This window comes from Bubalus bubalis, chromosome 11 (assembly GCF_019923935.1).
Source record: "Bubalus bubalis isolate 160015118507 breed Murrah chromosome 11, NDDB_SH_1, whole genome shotgun sequence".
NCBI classification, from domain to species: domain Eukaryota; kingdom Metazoa; phylum Chordata; class Mammalia; order Artiodactyla; family Bovidae; genus Bubalus; species Bubalus bubalis.
Genome location: NC_059167.1, coordinates 23,395,262 through 23,414,746, shown reverse-complemented (window position 1 = coordinate 23,414,746; position 19,485 = coordinate 23,395,262). Strand labels below are relative to the sequence as shown.

The 19,485-nt window shown below is 37.5% G+C and overlaps 1 protein-coding gene across 8 annotated transcripts in view; it reads left to right on the top strand.

Moving 5' to 3' along the window:
* The window catches only part of RAD51B (RAD51 paralog B), a 617,639-nt gene that overhangs the window by 247,140 nt on the left and 351,014 nt on the right, over positions 1-19,485 (top strand). The gene's annotated exons all lie outside the window — the stretch shown is intronic.

Sequence of the window (19,485 nt, the reverse complement as noted above, 5' to 3'; positions counted from 1 at the left end):
ATCTTAAACTTAGGAAGTTACAAAAATAGTAGAATTTCCATTATTCTTCACCCAGCTTTCTCTAATGTTAACATCTACTTGAAGTATAGGGCAGTTCTCAAAATTAGGAAATTGTTATTGATAAATACTATTTGATAAATACTAGACATTATTGAAATCTCTCCAGTTCCCCAGTAATATACTTTTGTGTTTCAGGATGCAATCCAGGATCCCACATGGCATTTAGTTGTCATGTCTCTTTAAGACTTTAACTGTAATCTGTGACAGTTCCCAATAAGAACATTTAAAAGAAAGTACTCCCTTGGAAAAGAAGGCCATAGACTCCAAATGTAATTCCAGAAATATCTGTCTCTGTCACTGTCTTGTGAATATTTGATTTATTGTGGCCTAAAATTTGTGCTGACTGCTGAAATAAAAAGAAAACTAGGATACGCTTGGACACAAAGGAGCTCACAGTGCATGAAAGCAAAAGACCTGTCTGTTAGGGTGCCAGGTGTATATCAAGCTCTGGATTTTTTTTATGATGCTCAGAGCCTCTTATATCTCTGCCTTCCTTTCCGTTTCCTTTGCCGCACCCTCAGTTCAGACTCTCTCTACCTCATGCCTCATCTGTCACAGTAGTTTTCTACCTAGTCTAACTATAATTCCCTTCCCCCTTCCAGTTCACCTAAAATATCTCTTATATGTATCATCTCTCTATTCAGTAACTTTGTAGCTCTCCCTAAATTTAATTTCTTAATAACTTCTCTGTTTCTTAACTGGACAGCTCTAATGTTTGTTAATCATTGAACCTACTCTAATAGCTCCCTAATTGGTTGCCCTATATCTGCTCTTGTACCTTCATATTATACAGAATGATCTTTTCAAAATGCAACTCTGACCACATCATACTTCTGTTTAACCCTTTGAGTGACGTCCCATTGTTCATAGGATACCATCCAAGATATCTTTAGCAAGACCTATTAGCCCTTGTATGATCTGACCATAATATTATTGCCTCATAGGGTTTTAGGAAGGATTAGATGAGTTAGAACTCATAAAGCACTTGAAATGTCATAAGCAGTTAATAAAAGTACAAAATCATTTCATTAAGAATGGTGAATTTTATAAAATACTTTTCATCATGTAAAGACATGCTAATATAATTTTTCTATTGATGTTATAATATGGTAAGTTATATTAATAGATTTCTTAACATTGGACTATCCTTATATTCCTAGTATGAACTCTATTTTGTCATAGTGATTATTCTTGCAGGCATAATGACTGAGACTTATTTGTACTATTAATTTTTTATGTTAGTTTCTCATTCTGTAGTCTTTCTATGAGATATCTTATTTCCCTTATATTGTGCTTTCTGCTACTATAATTAATTTTTGTCCAATTATTTGTTTGATGTCTTTTTCCTGTTAGACTATAAATACTTTGAATGCAAGAACCAAGTTTGTTTTATTCACCAGTGTATCCCTTACACTCAGGTCTTCCCAGGTGGTTCAGTGGTAAAGAATCCACCTGCTAGTGCAGGAGATATGGGTTTGATCCCTGAGTCAGAAAGATCTTCTGGAGTAGGAAATGGTAACCCACTTTAGTATCCTTGCCTGGAAAATTCCATGGACAAAGGTCCATGGGGTTGCAAAGTGTCAGATTTGACTGAGCACGCACAAACATTCCTTACACTCAATACAATTCTGCGAGCACAGTAGATGCTCAACAAATATGTATTTATTGAATAAATGAATTAATTAGTAATTATACAAGTGAATAGATACATTTTTTGCAGTGATGCAAGCGACTTTAGCTTCTTTCACTACAACTACTACAATAAGGGATTATGTAAATACTATACAAGTGTTTTGTGTGAAAGTTGTTCAGTCATGTCTGAGTCTTTGTGACCCCATGGACTATTACAGTCCATGGAATTCTCCAGGCCGGAATACTGGAGTGGGTAGCCATTCCCTTCTCCTTCTCCAGGGGATATTCCCAACCCAGAGACTGAGCCCTAGTCTCCCACATTGTAGGCGGATTCTTTACCAGCGAGCCACCAGGGATGCCCATAAGTGCTTTAAAGTTAAGCAATTCCAAGAAAGGAAAATTTAAATGAATAGTGTCTATTTTCCCTGTTTCCTCTGCTCTCACAAATATTTGTGATTTAATGAAGAGGTAGAATAATCTTATAGGAGAAATTATTGAATAATTCATTACCTATAACACTTCCAATCAGGCTGAAATTGTTATTTAAATAAAAGACACTGTATTTACAAAGATAAATGGGCAGAGGGCTGAAAAATTCAGCCCTTTGTCCCTTGTTCTCAAGATTCTGACCATTTAGAACTTCTTAACTTTGGCCACCTCATGCGAAGAGTTGACTCATTGGAAAAGACTCTGATGCTGGGAGGGATTGGGGGCAAGAGGAGAAGGGGATGACAGAAGATGAGATGGCTGGATGGCATCACTGACTCGATGGACGTGAGTCTGAGTGAACTCCGGGAGTTGGTGATGGACAGGGAGGCCTGGAGTGCCGCGATTCATGGGGTCGCAAAGAGTCGGGCACAACTGAGTGACTGATCTGATCTGAACTTTCTGTTTTTCCTAACACTTAACTTTTAAAGAGAAAGTTTAAGTGTTAGGGATGACCCACCACTGGCAAAGTTCATACTGAAGAGGAGAATGTGATTGGGCTTAATCTGTTTTCAGATTGGTAAGTGGGCACAGACCAACCACCTATGGATTGTGGATCCTGGGTCAAGTTAGTATCTTTCATCCGTCTGACTGGACATGAGGACAGAATCGTATGGTATAAACCTTGGCTGCTACCACTCAACAGGGTGAAATAACATCTCTTAGCAGCATATTGGTAGGCAGTTGCCATACTGTGTGTCTACTACAGCTTCCTACTACCTTGAATCATTGGAAAAGTTTCATAAATGGTCTGACTTTCAGTTTCTTTACTTTAAAAATAAGGCTAATAAGGCATGGTTACAAAGTTAGTGTAATGATTAGAGATAATATATGTAAATGCCTGGTACACAGTAGTACTCAGTTGTTATAGCTAGTGTTATTCATATGAGATAACATTAAAAAGTGTTCTAATTTGGAACACACAGAAGAAAGCTATGAATTCCATGGATTCTTGTTCAGTCGCTCATATCTGACTCTTTGCAACCCCTTCGACTGCAGCACATCAGGCTTCCCTGTCCTTCACTATTACCAGGAGTTTGTTCTAATCCATGTCCATTGAGTCAGTGATGTTATCTAATGATCTCATCCTCTGCCACTCTCTTCTTTTGCCTTCAATCTTTCCCAGCATCAGTCCTTCCAGTGAATATTCAGGGTTGATTTCCTTTAGGATTAGCTAGTTCGATCTCCTTGCAGTCCAAGGGACTGTCAAGGGTTTTCTCCAGCACTACAATTTTAAGAGGTTAGGTAATTTATTTCCTTAGGACTACATAGTTTATATGTAGAAGAATTTAGTTGCAAAGTTTGTGCTTTTGACTACTATGTTGTCTTTCATATGAAGATACTTTTTAAAATACATGTATGTATATACCTAATTTGAGAGGCCAACATCTTGCTTAATAAGGAAACAGCAAAAGCATTTCCATAAAATTATTAAGACAATAGCTCTATTCCCACTATCACTTAATATTGATGTAGAGATACTGGCCAAAGTAGTCTTACAAGAAAACAATTCGAGGTAAACAAAAAGTTAGAAAGAGGAGTGTTAATCATACTTTGAAACTTATGGAATTGTATATCTGGAAAACTGAAGTGACTCAACTGAAAACCTGATAAAAATAAGAATGCATAATGACATGCTGAGAAAGAAGAGTATAGAGGTGAATTAGTCCATCTTTTTAATAAAAATATTGAACTATAATTTATGCTGATATAGCTGAGTGGAAAAGCCTGGGAAATTCAAAAAATCAATGTGGGATAAATATACATACGTGGAAATGTCACAGATGATAAAATTGGCATTATGCTTCATAATGGACAAGATGGAGGCTTTAATAAATGTTAACTTTCTGTAAAGAAATAAAGTTAACTTTTACCTTAAACCTTATTACAAAATAATTCATAATGGAACATAATTTAAATGTAAAGAATAAAATGAGAAAAATCTTTTCAAGATAAAATACAAAATCCAGTAGCCATGAAAGAGATGATACATTTATATACTTAACAAAATTTTTCATTGAAAATAATCCATCATAGCCAAAAGGCCAAGACAGAAAACAGCAAAATTCTGTAAAGCAATTATCCTTCAATTAAAAAATAATCCATTATATGCAAAATCAAATAACACATGAAAATCTAGAGAAATATCTTATGTATATATGTCACAGACCAAGAGTATTTTCTTTATTGGATAAAGAGCATCTACAAATAAGTAAGAATACAATAACCAGCAATCTGGTAGAAAAAATGGATAAGGGACAAGGACAGAGTAGTAAATACCAATGATTTTTAAACTTAAAATAAGATGTCCAATTTCACTTATAATATATATTAAGTGAAATAACATCAGATTGTTGAAGATAAAGAAGTTTAATCAAAAGTGGATCATCAAGGGTTTGAGGAAACAATTGGTCTCATACTTCTGTTGGAATGATAAATTGAAACAACTTCTGTAATGGTCAGTCTATTAAAAAAAAACCCTTAAATTCGTGTATACTTTGATTAAGTAATGCCACTCTTAGGAATTTTCCTACATTTCTACTTTCATTTGAGCAAAATGGCGACATAAGCATAGTTACTGCATTATCATTTGTAATAACAGAGGTTTGGAAACAACTTAAACATCTATCAGTAGGGGGCTGATAAATATATTATGATATACCATGGAATATACTATGCAACTTTTTAAAAGAATGGGGACGTTCTACAGTGCTAATGGAACAATCATATTGTTAAGTAATAAAGCAAAATTAGAACAGTAAATTTAATATGCTACCATTTGTATAAATTACACACATGCAAAGCTTAGCTTATTTTTATAGGATTGTTTTTAGGGAGAGAATTGATGCTTGGGAAACAGGGAAAAGAAAGAGATTCTCTTTTCACTGCAAATCCCTTTGTATTTTATATCATGTGCAGGCTTTGCCTGTTTGAAAAAAATAAAATTAGCCATGTAAATATTGTGAACTTATTTTAAAAGTGAGATGATGTCAATTCATGGTTGCATTTCAGACTGTTATTGAAAAGATCTACAAGCACAGGAAACTGCGTGGAATTTCATTTGTTTCTCTTAGAAGGATAAAAGCTTGGTTAGACTTGGTCTGATTTGACTGTTTCTATAGGAGCTAATATTCCAACATGATGTATTAGGTCCCTGGACTCTTTTGATTAGTGATCTATAGGTCAAGACCTATGATATGCTATTTAAATCATCTGGCAAATAGATGTTTGAGGGAAAGAACTCTCCCCATTTTTTTAAAAAAGAAACTTAAGTTTGTTTGTGTGGTAAGCACATAGAAAGATTGGAACCATCATTTTGGAAACGTCCTTAAATGAAAGGAGGATATGTTAACTCATAATTCCATCCAACAGGGCAGGTCCAGCTTTATTTTTCCGTTCCTTCCATGGAGCTGCTGGGTAACCCTGAGTAAGCAGTTTCATGCACTTTGACCTTAAGCAGTTTCATGCACTTTGACCTCAAGCCTGTATATTCCTAATGGAGGAGCAGTTATGTTGGTACGTTTCTTATTCAGAGGGTGGCAGATTAATGAGACTTTGGGTAGTTTCAAGATTCTAGCCAAACAAAAAGGACTTTTGTATACAAGATGGTGTGATTTTTCACTTAGTTATTTTATTACATCTCTACTCTGTTGAAACCCTATAAGAGTTTTTCCTAATTTAAAACACTGAACTAGCTCCTTAATGTCACTGAATTTGCAAATCATTTTGGTTCATTTTGAATAATGAATAGGTCTCATAAATTGTTAATAAAAAGAAGACAGATATTCTTATTCTCATAATAATATAAAGATGCAGTTGAAAGATTATATAACTTTCTCAAGTTCTCATGAGAAACCAGATGACAAAAGCTTAAGTTTTCTCACATAATGTCATTTTGGATGAGAAATATATTCTTGTTTAAAATATTATATCAGTGAGTCACAAGCTTTATGGAGCTCTCATGCCAGCAGTAACATTACTGAGCCCTATACTGGGCAAGCAAGCAAGTGGTCTGAAAATTGGATAGAGCTCTCGCATCCATTTACATAGCATTCAAAACAAAATTAATTTCGAGTCAGGCAAGTGGAACTGTAGAATTTAAGGGGGTGGGAAATGATTTGTGTTCACTTCTTTTTTTATCCTCTCGTTTTCTTTAGCTGATGTTCTTCTCAGATGCCAGAGAGACCAGTCATGGTTGCCAGATGACTGGGCCCTGCTGGCTCATCAAGGGACTGTGGCAGTGCTTGTTTCCATGAGAGCTGGAGGAAAAGATGCAATGGAAAAAGCACACGCAGTCATTTATAAGTAGCTGGCTATGTAATTCTCAGTGCCCTGTGCACCTCAAAATGTGAACTTAATCTGGGAATTCTTACATCTGGGGCATCTTTAATACAAATTCAAGTGCCTGAAAGCTGATACATGAGCAGTGGCAGAGCACTTTGGTTAATGTGTACACATCCAGATTTGTAGGCATAATCAGTGCCACTTGACTTGGGTCGATTTGATTGCCAGGAGTCTATGAGTGGGAAAGACGAAGTGCCTCATTTCTGGAGATACTGTAATCATTTAGATACCTAAGAGATGTATTTTGTAAAGGTAAATCCCTTTTTGGGTGATCAGAATGTTGATCTTAACTATCATGAAATCTGCTATGAAATTTGATGGTAGGCTCTGTTCCGAGAATAGGAGTTCAATCAAAGCCCATTCTCATGGTGTTTTTTAGAAGTATATTAAATATGATAAGGTACCAAGGCCCCACAGGAATCACATAAAAGCAGAGTTTATAAAGAAGTTACTGAAATGATACCTTTGAAGTTGGTGTTTTCTCATGGCTTCTCCGTTGCTAGATCTGACATGAATTACTTGGCTACAGTAATTGTAATGAAATGGAGATTGAATTATAAACATCTATTTCTTATAGCCATGCAATTTCTTTGGGCTAATGATATTTTTTCATGACTGAGTGACTGAGCACATACTTCCCATAGTAGCAAAAAAGAATCAGTTTCCTTTTTTGAATATTCGTACTTCACTCTTAGTTCATATGGCCTAATTTTCTGATCACTTTTACTTTTTTGGTTCTGTTGTGCGTATTATTTTTCCTGGTGAGCCATTTAGTTCTTGTATATGCCAAAAAACATCTCACATTCAAGATGCACAGTTACTTTTCTTCTTAATGGATTATTCTGTTTTCAAGTTTTCTAATTCTAAATCACTGTCAGCAAAGATGAGAATACAGCATCCGAAGTATTCTACTACTTTGAACAACTACATAAAACTGTATCAACCTGTCCACCTCCAGATGGGTTTTGCACTATCGTACATCTGATCAGTGTGAGATTGCTGCTGGACTGGACCAGAGGCTGTGCATCGACCCTCTCAACAGCAGAGGAATTTTTTTTACTTCCCTTATGCCTAAACTGAAGCATTTGTCTATACGCAGAAGTGACCAGCTTGTTTTCCAATTAAAATGGCTTTTTTCTGCAATTCAACCTTTTTTGGAAATTAGGTACACTTTCCAACATATATGTTTTGAGGCCCTTGGGTATTTGAACCATTTCCTAGCCCATTTTCCCAGATATAAAAGATAGCATGTGTGAAATATGTGGAATGAGATTGTCAAGGTGTTTGGGTGGATTCTTTCTGCAGAAAATGTATTTTCTTATTGCAGTTTCTCTATAAAGACTTTGTGTCAGGGAAAATCTATAAGCACCTCTTCAGAACTGAAGCCATTTATGTCTCCCAGTATAAATAGAACCTAGAATATAAGCCAATTAGCCGCTGCAAATACCACCTCCTTTATGTAGCCTTCTTCATTCATTGCCTTTGTTGAAAAGAAAGCAGTCATCCCTTCTCCGCTTTTACCAAGCACTTTCCATTTACAAAACAGTGCTTATCTCATATCTCAGTCTGCCTCTAATTAGGTTTTTATACATTTCTCTCCCCATCCACCATTAAAGCAGGGTAGGGATTTTGTCTTCCTCATTTTTTATTTCTCCAACTGTTATATCCGGACCGTTGATTGTAGCAATACATCAGGCACCTGCCCCAACCTGCCTGATTTCTTCCTCTAAAAAGGTCTGTTTATTTGGCAAAACTAATACAATTATGTAAAGTTTAAAAATAAAATAAAATTTAAAAAAAATAATAAAAATAAAAAGGTCTGTTTACTCCTTTGTCTCTGCTAGGATTATGTTCTCTTAAAGCACTACTCACACACTATTCCAGTGACTTGCTTGCATAGGGGTTTCTCCTGTTAGATTTTGTACTCCCTGGTGACACGACTACGCCCTCCATCTGTATTTCCTCAGAGTCCATCATAGTGTTGGGACACACAGAGTACTCATTAAATTTCTACTGAATGACTGTTGGACTTAGTGAACAGTGGCCTTAAGTTATATGAATGGGAAAGATAGGGGCCCATTTTCCAAAGTTAGCTGTACTGTGTAATAATAATAAAGCATAAATAACAATTGCACATGGCAATACATATTCATGCTTTGGTACTTTTTGTCCCTGGAGAACTGTGAATACTCAAGAAGTATTCTACTTTATGTTCATATCATCAAGACATGAGGCATATTTTGCTTTTAATTCTCACCTTAAAACCCAGAGATGATAATCTGTCATCTCTTAGAAGGTTAAGTAGAGTTGAGTCCTGTCTTTTTGTCTGATCTGTAATCAGATTTAGACTTAAATTTTTGAGTTTTTATTTTATCAATTGATAGAATTGGCTTTCCTGGTGGCTCAGATGGTGAAGAGTCCGCCTGCAATGCAGGAGACCTGGGTTTGATCCCTGGATTGGGAAGATCCCCTGGAGGAGGGCATGGCAACCCACTCCAGTGTTCTTGACTGGAGAATCCCCATGGACAAAGGAGCCTGGTGGGCTACACTCTATGGGGTGGCAAAGAGTCTGACATGACTGAGTGACTAAGCACAGCACATTGATAGAATTGCCTGTTAAAGAAATGGTCTGTCTCTTCCAGGAATGTGCACACCCTGGGTGTGGAAACTGTGCCTCTTACTCCCAGGCTGCTAGCAGAGAGCCTGAAACGTATGGTAGATGATCAATCAATATTGAATTGAATGTGAAAATAAATATGACCCAGATGAAATTAAAAGACGCTTGCTCCTTGGAAGAAAAGCTATGGCCAACCTAGACAGCATATTGAAAAGCAGAGACATTACTTTGCTGACAAAGGTCCATCTAATCAAAGCTATGATTCTTCCAGTATTCATGTATGGATGTGAGAGTTGGACCATAAAGAAAGCTGAGTGCCAAAGAATTGATGCTTTTGAACTGTGGTGTTGGAGAAGACTCTTGAGAGTCCCTTGAACTGCAAGGAGATCCAACCAGTCAATCCTATAGGAAGTCAGTTCTGAACATTCATTGGAAGAACTGATGCTGAAGCTGAAGCTTCAATACTTGGCCACCTGATGTGAAGAACTGATTGGAAAAGACCCTGATGCTGGGCAATATTGAAGGCAGGAGGAGAAAGGGATGACGGAGGATGAGATTGCTCTATGGCATCACTAACTCAATGGACATGAGTTTGAGCAAGCTCCGGGAGTTGGTGATGGACAATGAAGCCTGGCGTGCTGCAGTCCATGTGGTTGCAAAGAGTTGTAGACAACTGAAGCGACTGAACTAAACTGAACTGAATTAGAAACACCTATGTGAATTATTTATCTTAATTTTCTTTTTCTTTTAACTTAAAAAAATTAACTGATTTAGCTGCATTGGGTCTTAGCTGTGGCGCGTGTGCTCTTTCTTTGCAGTGTGCGGACTCTCTAGTTGTGGTGCTGGGCTCCAGAGCGCACAGGCTTCAGCGGTTGTGGCTTACTGGCTTAGTTGCTCCGTGGGATGTGGTATCTTAGTTCCCTGACCAGGGATCAGACTTTCATTCCCTGCATTGCAAGGTGGATTCTTAACCACTGGCCCACCAGAGAAATCTCTCTTTATCTTAATTTTCAAGTGAGAGTTCTTTTGCCTGCTTGGAAATGATCACTGGACAAAATGACTTTTGTCATTTCCAGATAAAAGTTGCAAAGATGATGTCTTACTGCTAGAATATGTGTTGTCTGGTGTTGGTTATTCCTAGGTTCTTTTTTTAGAAAATTGTGCTTCATTCCTTTAGAAGCTTAATCCTATTTGTTTCCCTATTTCTATCTTAGATTATCATCCAGAGAAACAGGTTTTCAGAAAAGGTAATGTGGAGAACAGTCAAATTAGGTCACAAGAATAAAGTTTCCTAGCAGTCACATTTTCTGTAACTTTCAGATCAAATGTGACAGAGGATCCTTTTCTGCCTATTCTCATGTGAAAGTAATTGGTATTACCCAGCTCTTAATAAGTTATCCCTTTCCTCTTAAAGTGACATGAATTAAATTTAAATTCTCAACCTAATTTTGATAAGCCTCTAAAAGTTAATGTGTCATTGAAAATTAATTTCTCTTTACTCCCAAAGATAGCTTCCTACAGATGGAAAGATATCTAGCATTTTCTACTTCTTGTGAGATATTATGCAAATTAAGCAACTTGCAATATTATTTACTACTTTATATCTTTCTTTTATCATCAAGGGCATTGGTCTGGCCTCGTCAGGAATGATCTGTGAATGAGAAAGCCACACATAATTTAGCTGCAGAAGACCTTAGAGCCCGTCCATTGTGCTTCATTTTATAGATGAAGAAATATAGGCTCTGGGATGTTAACTGACTTCTTAGGATTACACAGTTAGACCCTGGTAGAGCCTCACTGGATCCTGAGGCCTTTGGCCGCTAGTCCAAGACTCTTTCTACTGTGCTTTATGGGCTTTCTTTATCTAGTAAGGCACGATGCTCACTTCCAGGTCCTTATTGCTAAAACTGACCATCGGAGTCGTATGAATTGAGTTTTGGGTGGCTAAAATGTAACACACACAGCCAAGATGTAAAGATTTAAGTTCACTGTATTATTCTTTCACTGGAGAGCTAGATGGTACAATGTAGATACCACATGGCAGTGATCCCCAACCGTTTTGGTACCAGGGATCATTTCTATGGAAGATAATTTTTCCACAGACTAGAGGTGAAGGGAGTGGTTTCAGGATGATTCAAGCATATTACGCTTATTGTGCAGTTTTTAATATTATTATTATATCAGCTCCATCTCAGATCTTCAGGCATTTGGTCCTGGGGGTTGGGGACCCCTGCCCTAGGGGAACAACAACAGTGAGGTGCCTCTTAGTTAATGAGGTAATGAATGTAATGTTTATCCTTAGAGGTTAAACTACAAATCAAGAATACTGGAGCCCAGTGGATATTTATACAACAGTTTTAAAGGGTATAATGCCAAGGCAAAAATAGATGACTACAAAACTAAATAGCATGTATTAACATCCCAGAGAAAGAGTGTATCAGTCAGAAAATATGTTGGCCAGCTGTTGAAGCATGGATGATCACAAGGTCAAGTTTCCTGTGCCTTAACCATCATGTACTTCTGTGGTTCCCAGACTGTGGTACACATCAGAGTTAGCTGGAGGGCTTGTTAAAATACAGATTGTGGGGCCCTACCCTCCAAATTCCTCTGGCCCAAGAATTTGCATTTCTAATAAGTACCTAGATGATAGTGATGCTGGCTGGGGGAACTACATTTTGAGAATCATGGGTTTATAGGTGTATTAGTTTTCTATATTTGTATAACACATTACTAAACTGTGACACACTTAGCAGCTTAAAACAACCTGTTAGCTCACTGTCCTATAGGTCAGAAATAGGGAACGGCATGCCTGAGTTCTCTGTATTCAGCCCGAAATCAAGGTGTTGGATGGCAACATTCTCATCTGGAGCTCAGGGTCCTTTTCCAAGCTCATTCCTGTTATTGGTAAGAATGATTCCCTTGAAGTGATAGGACTGAAGTCTTTTTTTTTGCTGTCAGCTCTAATCGAAGTTGGGGCCTGCTCTCAGCTCCTGATGGTCACTCTCAGGTCCATAGAGGATTCCTACAAGGGAGAAAGTATGCTAGACCGATAGACTCAAATGTTCCTGGTCTATGTAGTAACTGATTTCACTCAGATGATTAGTAAATCAGTATCCTGATTATATCTGTTAGCTCCTGTGAACTTATTTAATGTGAATCTCATCTTAGTAAAAGGTCCCATTCTTACTGTGTTTAATAGACTGGGTTTTGAGACTGAGTAGCCGCAGTTCAGATCCTGGATAAAAATAAACTCAACAAAATGGAAACTGATGTTGGGGAGCAGACAGGGCAGCCAGCCTACTTTCCTAGCGATCACCCTTCTCTATTGCTTTACATTTGTACTTGTTCTTCAAACGTTTTATTATGTAGCATATCCTAGACTAAGCCATGCTTGAAATTAAAATGGAAAAGTTCTCAGAAATTCAGACAAAACGTCCACTGGTTTTTCTTTAGCCAGTCTCCCCAACATCTCTTTGTTGGAATTGATTCTTTAGCTGAAGCCTTGCTAAGCAGTGTAAAGTTTCTGAACTGAAGTAGGACGCTGAAGATAAAATGAGAAAAGGTGAAACAGTGGCAGCTTCTCTTCACTTACCTGGGGGATTCCTGAAAACACCAAGATGGAGAAGTACATGGCAGCTGCGTATGATTGAGACTTAATACATAAAGCTTTGTGATCTACTGGTTTTTAATACCATCTGTGTTCCTAATTGTGCATGTGTGTCTTTTATTTCTGTTTTCCTAATTGTTTTTCTTCATCACTTAGGAAAAAGGGTATCAGTGGCCTAGAGGTCCTTTAATATGCATTTGTTGTTGTTGTTGAGTCACCAAGTTATGTCCATCTCTTTGCAACCCCATGGACTGCAGCAGGCCAAGCTTGCCTGTTCTTCACTCTCTCCTGGAGCTCGCTCAAACTCATGTCCATTGTGTCGGTGATGCCATTCAACCATCTCATCCTCTATTGCTCTCTTCTCCTCTTGCCTTCAATCTTTCCCAGCATCAGGGTCTTTTTCAATGTGTCAGCTGTTCACATCAGGTGGCCAAAGTACTACAGCTTCAGCATCAGTCCTTCCAATGGATATTCAAGACTAATTTCCTTTAGGATTGACTGATTTGATATCCTTGAGTCCCAAGGACTCTCGAGAGTCTTCTCCAGCACCACATTACAAAAGCACCAATTCTTCGGCACTCACTTAGCTTATTTTTTAATATAACTGAAATATTCAAATACAAAGTTTTTATATTCCTTTAGTAAAGTTGATAATAGGACTATTCTTAGTTCATTCCTTTGTTAGATCAGGATAGGTTCGCATTGCAAGAGAATAAAGCTCAGTTCTATTTGCTTTCTTTCCTAAAGTCGGTGACAATCATGTCAGAACACTGGCAATAGTAAACCTTTGTAGACTAGGCTAGAATGAACTATATAATCCAACAAGCTGAAATGTTACTCAGGTTTTTAAAAGTCAACTATATAATTCAGGGAAGAAAATATTTAATTTTATAGAAATTAGTATGAAGAAGACCTAAAATTTTAATTCCCTATAAACTCAAACTCTACCGTCATTCTCGTACACTTGTGACAGGGAATTTTACATGAACGATATTTCCATAAGCATGTGTCTGGCCCAAAGATGGAAATATTATTCTATCTCTGCTATGACCAGGCCGCCTGTTTTTTGACTGTTCAGAAATTTTTTGATAAATGAGTTTACTTAGGAGGGAATCATTCAGGTTAGAGATTGGAAGTCGTCACATAAAATAATACATTTTAACAAACTGGGCTTGTTGTTTAGTCTCTGTCATGTCTGACTCATTGTGACCCCATGAACTGCAGTACACCAGGCTTCCCTGTCCTTCACTATCTTCTGGAGTTTGCTCAGATTCATATCCATTGAGTCAGAGATGCCACCCAACCATCCTCTGTCTCCCCTTTCTCCTCTTGCTCTCAATCATTCCCAGCATCAGGGTTTTTCCCAGTGAGCTCGCTCTTCGCATTAGGTGGCCGAAGTATTGGAGCTTCAGCATCAGTCCTTCCAATATCTATTCAGGATTGATTTCCTTTAGCACTGACTGGTTTGATCTCCTTGCTGTCCAAGGGACTCCCAAGAGTCTTCTCAAACACAATTCAAAAGCATCAATTCTGTGGTGCTCAGTTACATAATGTAAAAAGAGAACTTGAGGGGTGGGTATGTTTCAGTTAAGAGTCTTTGATTGCGTAAACTAGGTAACTTTAACAATAATATACCTCATTGGAAGAGGGTCAAGGAATTTATAGACTCAGAGAAAATAGAAGAATCAGGTTACCAAAAAATGGGGTCTCAGCAGAGGGTCTCAGTTACCCTGGTAGTCATGTTCCTCAGGGCTTCATTGCCAGAGCCATCAGTCCTCAGCAACCTTCAGCACTTTTGTGAAGATTCAAAACTAGGGATTCTAACTTGGGTCATGTGCTCACTCTTTGGCTAAAGGAAGGCAGGATACCTTGACTCACATTCCTACCAGGCTACATTCAGTAGGGGAGAGGTGATTTCCCACAAAGAATTGGGATTCTGTTATTGATATAGGGAAGCATGCTCTGCAGTCAAAAAGTAACAATTTTCCACAACAGGTTATGTGATCATGATCTTTGAATATTTGGAAAAGAGATGAGACTTGGTATAGATGTAGGACAAGGGTTAGCATGTCAAGGAGGTCTTATTGGATTTTAACTTGAGGAAGAACATTCCAACAGAGCTGTTAACAGGCTGCATTGTGAGGTTATGGACCTCTTATTTTTTATTAGGATTCTTCTGGTTGCATGCAGCAGAAATTTGTCTTGCATTCGCTTGGTAGAAAGAGAAAATTATTAGAAAAATACTATGACTATCTCATGTGAACAAGGGAAGGACTGACCAGCCAAAGGACTGTGGGAAAGGCAGACATCCCACTGGGTCTCAGAAAAACTAGAACCAAGGACTCAGATGCAGCGGGTCTTATTTCTGTTTCTCCCATCACTTGCTCTCTCTGAGTATTGGCTTCATTTTTTTTTTTTTTCCTCTGCAGACTCTCTCTCATGTGCATCATGTGAAACATGGTTGCTGAGTGCCTGAGTTTCGCATTTCACAACACTGCAGAGAAACTCTCTTTCTCTATCACATTTGAGAAGAATCTTGCGGAAAGGCTCTGGTCCAGCTTCGGCCAGATGTCCAACTCTGGGCAAACCAACCAGTGCTAAGGGACAGGAGGGCTTCCCAGGTGGTGCTAGTGGTAAAGAACCTGCCTGCCAATGCAGGAGACATAAGAGACGCAGGTTTGATTCCTGGGTTGGGAAGATCCCCTGGAGGAGGATGTGGCAACCCACTTCAGTATTCTTGCCTGGAGAATCCCACAGACAGGAGCCTGGCACGCTGTATAGTCCATAGCATTGCAAAGAGTCAGACACGACTAAAGCGACTTGGCACACACAGGGTCAGGTTGCTCAGTGTGGTCAGCTATCTTCTCTGGACTGAATCAGAGTATGGGAGAAATTTGGCTCTTGGCAGAACCACAATTGGGACAAAGCAGTTCACCACAGAATAAAAAGGGGTGCTTGTGTTTGAAAAGAATGTGGTGGGCAGGTAAAACAATAAGAATCCATTGCTCTGTCACTGTATCTGTTTAAACAAAGGTTGGATCAGTCAGAGATATTACAGAAAGGATACTTCTGTTGGTGGAAATTTAAACTGGAGTTATTAGAACCCTAACTTCTAAGAACTTAGAACCCTAAATTCTTTCCAACTTGGAGATACAAACATTCCAACTGCTTTCTAAATAAGGCAGTCATGTGTTAGTTTTGGGTTGTATCTGAGATTTTCTTTTTCTGTGTATTTCAGTTCCACAGTTATTCTGGTTGAAAACCAGGAAATATTTACCCAGAAATTTTTTTTTTTTTTTTAGTTTGAGAACAGAGAAAATATTGTATGATTTAAAAATGAATAGATTCCTGTTTCAGGAAGATCCACTGGAGAAGGGATAGGCTACCCATTTTGGGGCTTCCCTTGTGGCTCAGCTGGTAAAGAATCTGCCCGCAATGCGGGAGACCTGGGTTCAGTCCCTGGGTTGGGAATCCCCTGGAGAAGGGAAAGGCTGGCTACCCATTCCAGTGTTCTGGCCTGGAGAATTCCATGGGCTGTATAGTCTATGGGGTTGCAAAGAATCGGACGTGACTGAGCAACTTTCACTTGGCTTTCATCCAGTGGAGGAGTCATGTAAAGGTTTAAAAACAATGGAACTTAGGGACTTAAAATCACATAATTTTCTTCAGAGGGCTAGAACACTCTTAAATCTGAATTATTTGTTTTAAGATGATTTTGTAAAAACTTTTTATTTTGAAATAATTATAGATTCACAGGAAAATGCAAAGAAATGTCCAGGGAAATCTCATGTGCCCTTCACCCAGCCTCCCCCAGAGTCAGCATTTTGCATGACTCTAGTCAATATCAAAACCAGGAAACTTGAATCAGTAAAATCCACTGAACTTATTTTTCACAGATGTTATATATGCACTCATTTGTGTGTGTGCATACATATAATTTTGCATTTAATCACATGTGTAGCTTTGTTTAACCACCATCAGAATACTGTACCGTTACCATAAAGGTCTCTACAGCCACACCCATGCCATCCCCAAGTCCCTCATCTCTGGCAACCACTAACCTGCTCTCCACATCTGTAATTAGATTATGTCACAAATGTTATATAACTGGAACTTCCACATGTACCATTCTGAGATTGCCTTTTTTCGCTCAGTAAGGTTTCATTAAGGTTCATCCACATTGCTGTGTGGATATGTAATTCATTCTTTTTTATTGCTCAGTATTATTCTGTGGTATGGATGTACTGTAGTTTAACTGTTTACCCTTTTAAGGGTATTTGGCTAGTTTCTATTTGGGGGCTATTATGAATAAAGCTGCTATGAACATTCATGTACAATTTTCCAAATGTAACCTTTATTTTCTCTTAAGATATATGGCTAAGAGTATTTATCTGGGTTATTTGATAAATCCATTTTTAGTTTTAAAAGGTATTGTCAAACTATTTCCAGAGTGGCTATTCCATTTTGCATTCCTGCCAGCAGTGTATGAGTCTTCTAGTTATTCATGTCCTCTTAAGCAATTGGTGTTATCACAAATTTTAATTTTAGCTATTTTGATAGGTGTATAGTTATATTTCATTGTTTGATATTTTTTTTGGCCAAACTGTGTGGCATGAGGGATCCCAGCTCCCTGACTAGGAATTGAATCCATGCCCCATGCATTGAAAGTGCAGAGTTTTAACTACTTAGCTGCCAGGGATGTCCCTCATTATGTTTTTAATTTATGTTTTTCTAATAGCTAATGCTATTGAACATCTTCTCATGTGCTTACTTGCCATTTGTGCATCTTCTTTGCTGGAGTGTCTCTGCGTATCTTTTTGCTTATTTTCTAATTGAACTGTTTGATGTTTTAATGTTGAATTTTGAGAATCCTTTCCATAGTCTGCATACAAATCCTTTGTTGGATATGTGGTTTACAGATGTTTTCTACCAGACTGTTAATTGTTTTTTCATCCTCTTAACCTGGTCTTTTGCAGAGCACAAGTTTTAAATTTTGATGAAGATGATTCTGTTTTAAATAATGAAAGAATATATTTTGCATATTTGTGAGTGATCTAAAGAATTTTAAGTTAGTAAATTACCTGCTCCACCTTCTCCTTTTACTGCTGAGAAGCTGAGACATGGTTAAATTTAAAACAAATAAAATTATTTAGTATACATGTTCAAATGTACTGGAATGCCTGTGTGTTTGACTCTATTGTGGACTTCCCTGGTGGTTCAGATGGTAAAGAACCTGCCTGCAATGCAGGAGGCCTAGGTTTTGATCCCTGGGTCAGGAAGATTCCTTGGAGAAGAAAATGGAAACACACTCCAGTATTATTGCCTGGAGAATTCCATGGACAGAAGAGACTGGTGGGCTACAGTCCACAAGGTTGCAAGGAGTTGGACACGACTGAGTGACTAACAATTTTTTACTCTAACACCTATTTTTTTTCTTTAGTGATATTTTAATTAATGAAGAAAAAGAAAATTCAAGTCTTTTAAGGAGGTAGTTTCATTTTTTTTTTTAATTTTATTTCATGTTTAAACTTTACAATATTGTATTAGTTTTGCCAAACATCATTTTTTTTTTTTTAAGCAAGATACTACAGATTGGAGAGAGGACATGTAATTCTGCTTGTACCACTGATTTTGCAAATAAAGACACTTCACATTACTAGTAGTTTTCTCTCCATGCAGTCCCAAACACACCAGCAAGTGCAGCCACGTTGAATATTGCTTTGGTTATACACATTTGTCTTTTGGCTTTTCCTCTGGACAGTCCATTTGCTCAGTCTAAGATACTGCAGCACATACCAGAACCTCAGGACTGTGCTGGATTTAGGGTTATAATGGGAAACAAGATTCACATAGGTGCTGCCCTCATGGAGTTTACATTTTTGTTCTTATTTCTTGATATTATAATATTTGTTCTTATTTCTTAATATTATAGACTTGTGCTGCTTGTCAGTGTTTCATTGATTAAATTAAATGTTCTTATTTCCCATCTCTTGTTACAGAATCTTTCCCACTTATCCAGTGTGTCCAAATTTCAGTGAATGATTTTGATGCTTTGGGAGTGGCTGCATTCCATTAAAATGAAAACTAAGCCAAACAAGTAATACTTACAAGCATACACATGAAAATTTGTTATGAGGAGGATAATCCTCATATTTAGTTACTTTTTTGCCAATGGAGGAAATTTTTGGCAGAGCCTTAAGTTATCTTAAGCGTGATTGAAGATTCTAAATATGAGATCTCAAAGGCTCCCATTCACCTTATTCTATAAAATGAAGCCCAGCCATTTAAATGAGCCAGTTCATATGCCATTTGAATGAACCAGTTAATATACTTTTTGCATAAGCCATGTTTTAAAAAATCTTGATCTTGTATCATTTATAAAAATTATGGTTCCATGTTGATTTTATGTTATAAATAGGACACTTTTCCTGTCTATAAACTGGGTGACCTATTTGTAGTCTGGCTTAAATGTAACTTGCCCAAACATAGAGAATATTCTAAAATAGCATCTAAAATGTATTAGTTAAAAGTCAAAATTGGTTAAGAAACATTCTGAGTTGAAATTTTAGTTTTGCGTTAAATTCTGTGTTATTTGATAGAATCAATAGAGTTAAGAACAGAGGGAGAAGGAAACTAAGATGTTCACATCTGTGACAGATGATATTCTTTTGCGTTGTTATAGCTGAACTTTGGGACCTACATCAAAGTGGAAAGTCCTTGTAGATTTTTAGTACTACAC